Raw genomic sequence first — 6,951 nt, forward strand, 5'->3', positions numbered from 1 at the left:
ATACTAAATGTGGATAATGTTGAAGGTATCTATTTCCATAAGAACTATGATGTATTTATGAGAGAATTAACTTGTGTTAATATGCTATATACTGAAAATGGTTCACTGGGCAAGGAATGGAAGACATCTCTTTAAAATAAGAGAAAATAAAATGGAAAAAGTATCTATTAAAATGTTGAGGTCATATATTTTTTTATAGTTTTGACGAGGGAAATAACCATGCTTTATGCACAGTATTTTTCTTTTTATTATATAGGATGTCTATGGTATGTATCCAGATTTATCACAGAGGTATGATTGATATATATATTTTTTTTATATAAAAATATGACACTAATAATAAAAGGAAATGTCTTAAAGCTCCCCCTATTTATTTATCAAGGAAGTTAGGCTAAGAAAATAGCTTTGAGGAAAAAGTGATAATTTTTTTTTGTAATCGGACCTCGCTTTGCTCTTTTGTTTTACATTGCCTACCTTATACACTTGATATATAGTGTCTAATATAACTTTGAAAGATAGGACAAGTGTAATAACAATTGAATCCAAGAATTTCTTAAAAGAAGCTTTCAGAAGGTTCATGATCCATTTTTATAATAAAGCAAGGAGTAGAACCACATTTGAAAAAGAAAAGTTATCTCCAATAATATGTCAACATGTAACAAGTCAGTCTTTGATATTAACCATTATATGATAAATGTTTTGATAAAAAAAAAAAAATTATTTCTAAGAGTGCTGATAAAGTTGGGTATGGGGAAGTGCTTTTAAAATCAATAATACTCTAGATTTGTTATGTTGTGTTATTATTAATAGTTTATAATAAAAGTACAGTACAAATTCATTTTGTCAATTATTTTTTTTCCACACCAAACTTTCTGAATTATTCTATCAATCGTACATGTAAATTATTCTAGTGATACACAGTTCACAAGAATACCTATTCCTTCAATAGTTTTGAAAAAATTGTGAATGCTACCATCAGGTAAATCTTTTCATTACAATAGATTCTAAAATAACTGGGGTTATAAAATGTAAAATGAGCTAATGCCTCATTATCACTTGGTCTAAAGCCTATACTGCCTCAACTTACAAAATTAATTAGTTCCAAGAAGCTGTTTGTAAGTCAGGGGTTTTTTTTAGATTTTGGCCTAGGGTATGCCTAACCTGAATCCCATACCTATTATAAAAACAATTAGAATAGCGCCAACGTTATCCCTACGTGTCGTAAGAGGCGACTAAAAGGGACGGGATGAGGGGGCTGGGAACCCCCTCTCCTGTATATAATCCTGCGAGACGTCAACATCCGGTAGGCCCTGCTGCTTCCTCCGGTGTCTTAGATGACCACGGAGGTAGCAGCAGTAGGGGATTCAGCATTATGAAGCTTCATCATCTGTGGTGGATAACGGGGTAGGGTGGGCTGTGGCACCCTAGCAGTACCAGCTGAACTCGGTTGAGTCCCTTGTCAGGCTGGGAGGAACGTAGAGAGTAGAGGTCCCCTTTTTGTTTTGTTTCATTTGTTGATGTCGGCTACCCCCCAAAATTGGGGGAAGTGCCTTGGTATATTTATGTATGTACAAGTCAACAAATAGTCGGGTTCCATATGAAATAGATACCAGGTTATCCCAAATGTCATTTTGCTTACTGTATTAAATGATATAATATCGTTTTATTACAATATTTCTTCCTTTTGTCTTTGTTATTTTCAGTTGGATTTGTGTTTATATCTCTGAATGCTTGTAAGTTGAGAACCTTCTGTACTTAAGGTGACCAAAAGCCTATACTTAAAGTGAACATGAACCTTCAAAGAGGCAGAGGTTCTAAAAGACCTACAATAAAGCTCTTTTTTGGGCTCGAGCCATGTCGTCCTGATGGAAGTTCCCTCCGGCTACTTCCTACTGTATAATATTTCTGCAATTGATATAAGAGAATTACCGTCAGGTATCACAGGGTTCTAACCCCCGGAACGACTATCCGAAGATATCGTGTGGCCTGATTGGTAACGTCTCTGCCTGATGTTTGCCAGTCGGGGGTTCGAGTCCCGCTCAGACTCGTTAGTGCAATTAGTGTCTGCAAGCTTACCATCCTTGTGAGCTAAGGTTGGGGGGTTTGGGGGAGCCTATAGGTCTATCTGCTGAGTCATCAGCAGCCACTGCCTGGCCCCCCTTGGTCCTAGCTTGGGTGGAGAGGAGGCTTGGGCGCTAATCATATAATATATGGTCAGTTTCTAGGGCATTGTCCTGATTGCTAGGGCAATGCCACTGTCCCTTGCCTTTGCCATTCATGAGCGACCTTTAAACCTTTAAAACCATAGATATCTGCACCCTGAATAGACCTTTCCTCTAAGGGGAAGGATAAATGACGAACCGTTACATATCCTACCACTGAGCATATGGTATGCTGGAACAATGAAGAGAAAGACTGAAGAGGTGGAGTAATTAATATGCCTGCATGGACCCAAAACTTAAGGCCCATTTACACGGAGATAGCTTACCAGCGTCAGCAAACTATCCCCATGCAAAGGCTTACCATCCTGGAAAGTTTACTTGCTGCTAGTTACTGGCGCCAGTGAACTATCCCCGAGTAAACTTGCCTTTATGGAAAGCAAACTTTACTTCTCTCAACTATTATTTAGAAAATACCGAAGAACAACGTCACTGTTGTGCCTTTGAAACTTTCTCCAAGGATAAAAGGGATTTTGACGAAGGAAAAATCTATTTCTGGGGAGAGACCTGTGACGCCCGGTGAAAAGGGTCCTTCTTTACACTTTTCTGATATAAATCTTCCAAATATACCAGAGAAAGATAAAAGCATGGAATGCAGAGGTTACTACCCTCGCACGAGCACATTGTGGGTGTCGTTTATAAAGTAGGGGCGTGTGAAAACCACTATTCACAGGCTGTCTTCCATTTAGATAATTCCTTTATCAAAAGGAAGGGCCGTAACAGAGGCCCTAGAAACCACACTTGGACCACGCCACCGACACCTAACACGAGCGCTCTCTAGGACATCCTTCTGTTTTGGACTTGCTCGCTTGGTCGTATTTTTTTGTGCTGTAGATGAGCTCCATCTATTGAAGATCCGCAATGAGATTTTTTCAATAGGAATGACAGAATCTTTTAAAGTGCCTTTATCGGTTTACATACACCACTAAAAAGATTTTTAACCAGTCCTCTCACTTGCTTAGAAAACTTTAAATACAATTTCCTTGATCTTTAACTGAACAAGTGACTCATCAATGTCTTCTTTAAGAGTAATGAGATAGAAGCGGGATAATCTTCTTTGATATTATTTGCTCTGAAACTTTGCTAAAATAAAATCAATGCTCCCTCACTGTTTAATCCCATTAGGGCAAATGTAGATTGCAGTCCCATTTTGGCTGTAGCTAAAGCTAAAAGAAGAGATTTTAAAAGTTAAAACACTTAAAGGGTACTTTATCCAGAGGTTCAAACTACGGACCCCTTAAATACCTCAGTACCACATCCAAATTAAACTTAATTGGGTTTTGAGTCAGGTTTTTCAATGACGAAAGACCAAACAGTATCCCAAATTACACCATTGGTAGCTATATCTATTCTAAAATGTTACAAAGCTGAAATTAAAATGGCTCTGTACCCTGTAATTGATGGAAGTGTGAAACCTTTCATATATTTAAGAAACCAGAAAACTTTAACAATATTGTTCAAGTTGGTTTAAGCTGCTAATATCTTTCTACTTTTACACTAACTTTAGTAGGTGTCCCACTGATGCCGATACAACTATTTGTAGGAGATCTTACGCTGATATGATGAAGAGCCTGGAGGGTATCAATACACCCCTACCTCTAAGGGTACGATGGAGAATTTACATGCAGTTAGCTATGGCATGAGGGGGGGTTTTTGTGTACAGTACTGCATGACTTTGTGGTTGATTAGATCTGTCCTGTTTAGTAGCTGGAGTGGAATTACCCATAGAAGAGACCAGAGGTCTGTGAACCACTCTCTTTCTGGCTAAAATTGCGCCACAAGAATCATCTTTGCATTTTTAGATAGACGGAACATGAGGACTAGACAAATCATGGCAAAGGAAGGAAAAGAATAAATAATTTTCTGTGCTTAAACCAGAACACAGAAAACTGAACTAATAAAACTTTCCTTAAAAACAAATCAAGAGGTATTTTCTAAACCTTTTCAAAAATAACTCGCTCACAGCTAAGAAGGAACAGCTTCCACTTCCTCACGGTCCATCAATGCTTTCTCCTTAGCTATTTTAACTTTTTCCACTGAGAAGCCTTCCCTGAAATCCTCATACAATCCCTTAACGGCTTGGAAAGGTGTAGGTGGTGTAGCTAAGGGGGTCTAACTGGAGTTCCGTCCGAGTTCCTTAGCTGTACTCGTACTAGATTTTGGACTTGAAATGTCAGCAGACAAAACTTCCCGTTCTCCTCAATAAGAGTGCTGGTCCTCAACTCACATGAACAAGGCATTCTTCATCACAATCATACCCTTGTCCCTCACCACTGCAACATGCTAAGCACTATAAGGATGACTAAGACTTACAATGGTACAAATGTTGGCTTAAGATTTCTTGATGTACTGCACAGTACTCTCATTCACGTCGAATACTCTACTCAAGTGTCAAAAGACATACCTTCCCTTCATTTATTCAGTACATTTATCTTTAGTTCTAAGGTTATTACATTCTTTTTGCCCTCAGGGGTAGGTTTGGCAGATGATGAAGCTCTCTTAGGGGCTGTAGTAAAAGTTGACTACATGGAGCATAAAGATGATACACTAGCTACTGTATATATTTACAATAAGTAGTTGTAACAAGAGTGGCAATGCAAGGGTAGGGTACTGTGGCTAGCAGTGCAGGCAAAGAAATATAGAATGCTGGGAAGAGCACCGAGAATGCCGGACAGGAAGAGAAAAGATTGATTCAGCGAGGAGACCCACAAATAGCATAATCTATTCCATAATACAGCAAGCTTCCTAAGTGAATATAGCAATAAGATCCACAAAATGTAAACATACAAATGTTAAGGTCCTGTTGTATACCTGTAGTCCATTCTAAATGATACCCTTTTCATTAAGATACATAATCTGAAAGCTGTACTGTATTGAGCTTATTAATACTTTACGCACTTATATTCCAATTTATTATCCAAAGTCCAATCATCAGTTTTCACTTGACTTTTGCATTTTATTTCATTACTTTTGAATAATTTTCTTATTAGGATTTTTTGCAGTACTGTATACGCTTAAGATTCTTTGCAGATCTCACTGCTTAACTGGCCTCTTCAATTTGTACATATTTGGGGTGCAGTGATCCCCCTTGCACTTATGTGCAAATTATCAGTGCTGCCATGTCAACCCACAAATACCCCACTTATAGAAATAGTTACTCATAGCTTTGTACACTATAATGTACATGCCATGGCTAGTGCAAGTCTCCAGCTATGTACAAAGCATGTCTTCCAGTAGTTGTCACTCATCTGTGTTCCATATGTGCACGACACTATTAGTGTGTTGCAACTTGCCACAAGGATAGTACACCTTGAGGAAGGGGCAATTTTTAATTCTGCTGTGCTTGACCTTTTTAATTCTGCTGTGCTTGACCAAATGTCATGACTACAGTGCTTTGAATGATCACTCATATAACCAATCTGAGAAACTATGATGAATGTCTTATACCATAAGAAAGAATATGATTGTTAATTTACAAATTTATAATTATCTACACTTACTTGGTAGATAGCAGGTCTACAAGACTTGCAATTTGATGTTAGGAAATACCTTTAGGAAATGAGTGCATTGGTGGCTGATAACATTCTTATATTTGTGACTTACTTTTGTTAAGTTAGGCCATTGATTTAGGCTGTTAGATCATGATACTACTGTTGTAAATACAGTACACAGCTTTTCAAACGAAGGTTGTCCTTTCAAGTACATTGGTTATCAGTGGCATGGCCATTCCTTTGACAATTTGTTTAGACATGCTTTCTCACAAAAAAAGGACAAAGTCTTTATAGCTCTGTGTATAAGATAAAGACATGTATGATAATTATATGGCTCCTGGGGACCTGGGAATGTGTAACTAATTCTCTTAATTTTAGATTAGGTGGTTTATTTGGAAGAATGTTATTAAGCATTGTCACTGCTAACCACCAGCTTTGCCTGTGATATTGCTGTCTCTTCAGCCTTAATGATAATCTTTTAATACAACCAGCATTCATACTATGAATTGTATCTGGCTCCTCAGGACCTGAGTGTGTAACCGATTCTCTTAATTATAGATTAGGTGTTATTTTTGGCAGAATGTTATTAAGCACTGCCACTGCTAAGCACCACATTTGCCCATGGTGTTGCTGTCTCTTCAGCCTTAAAGATTTTTTATGCAAACATCATATGTCCTATAAGCTGAGAGACATAACTCTTTCTTTCATGCTCCTACCTTACAGTCACTAATTATTGTGGTTTCAGAGGAGTTTTAGGGAATGATAACGTTATAAGGAAACAGTTTCATAAAGTGGTGTTTTGGTTCTATCATTTCAACCTATTAAGGTGTATATCAAACATGTCCTCATTCTGTAAGAAATGCATCCCAATTGTATTCCATATCAATGTGTATAATTCAGAATTGATCACTTTTTTTCAGATTTTAACATCACCACATTAATGAGGATAAACATGGATTATTTCATCATGAACATTGTCCTCGAGCAAGTAAGTAACTTGCTCACTAAAGGGTTAAAGTTTCACAAGATAAATAAGAATTTCCATGTAATGTAAGTACTGTAGTCTTTTAATACCAAAAAGCTTCATCAATACCAATGGATCACACATCATTTAGTAGAGGTTCATACACAACTGTAGCCTATCAAATGCTGAGCTAGTGTTCTGAAATACGCATAGTTTCACCAGCTTGGGATCTTTCAATCTCTTCACATAACCAAACCACTTTTAACAGACATTTTCT

Source organism: Palaemon carinicauda, chromosome 2, assembly GCF_036898095.1.
Source record: "Palaemon carinicauda isolate YSFRI2023 chromosome 2, ASM3689809v2, whole genome shotgun sequence".
Taxonomy (NCBI): domain Eukaryota; kingdom Metazoa; phylum Arthropoda; class Malacostraca; order Decapoda; family Palaemonidae; genus Palaemon; species Palaemon carinicauda.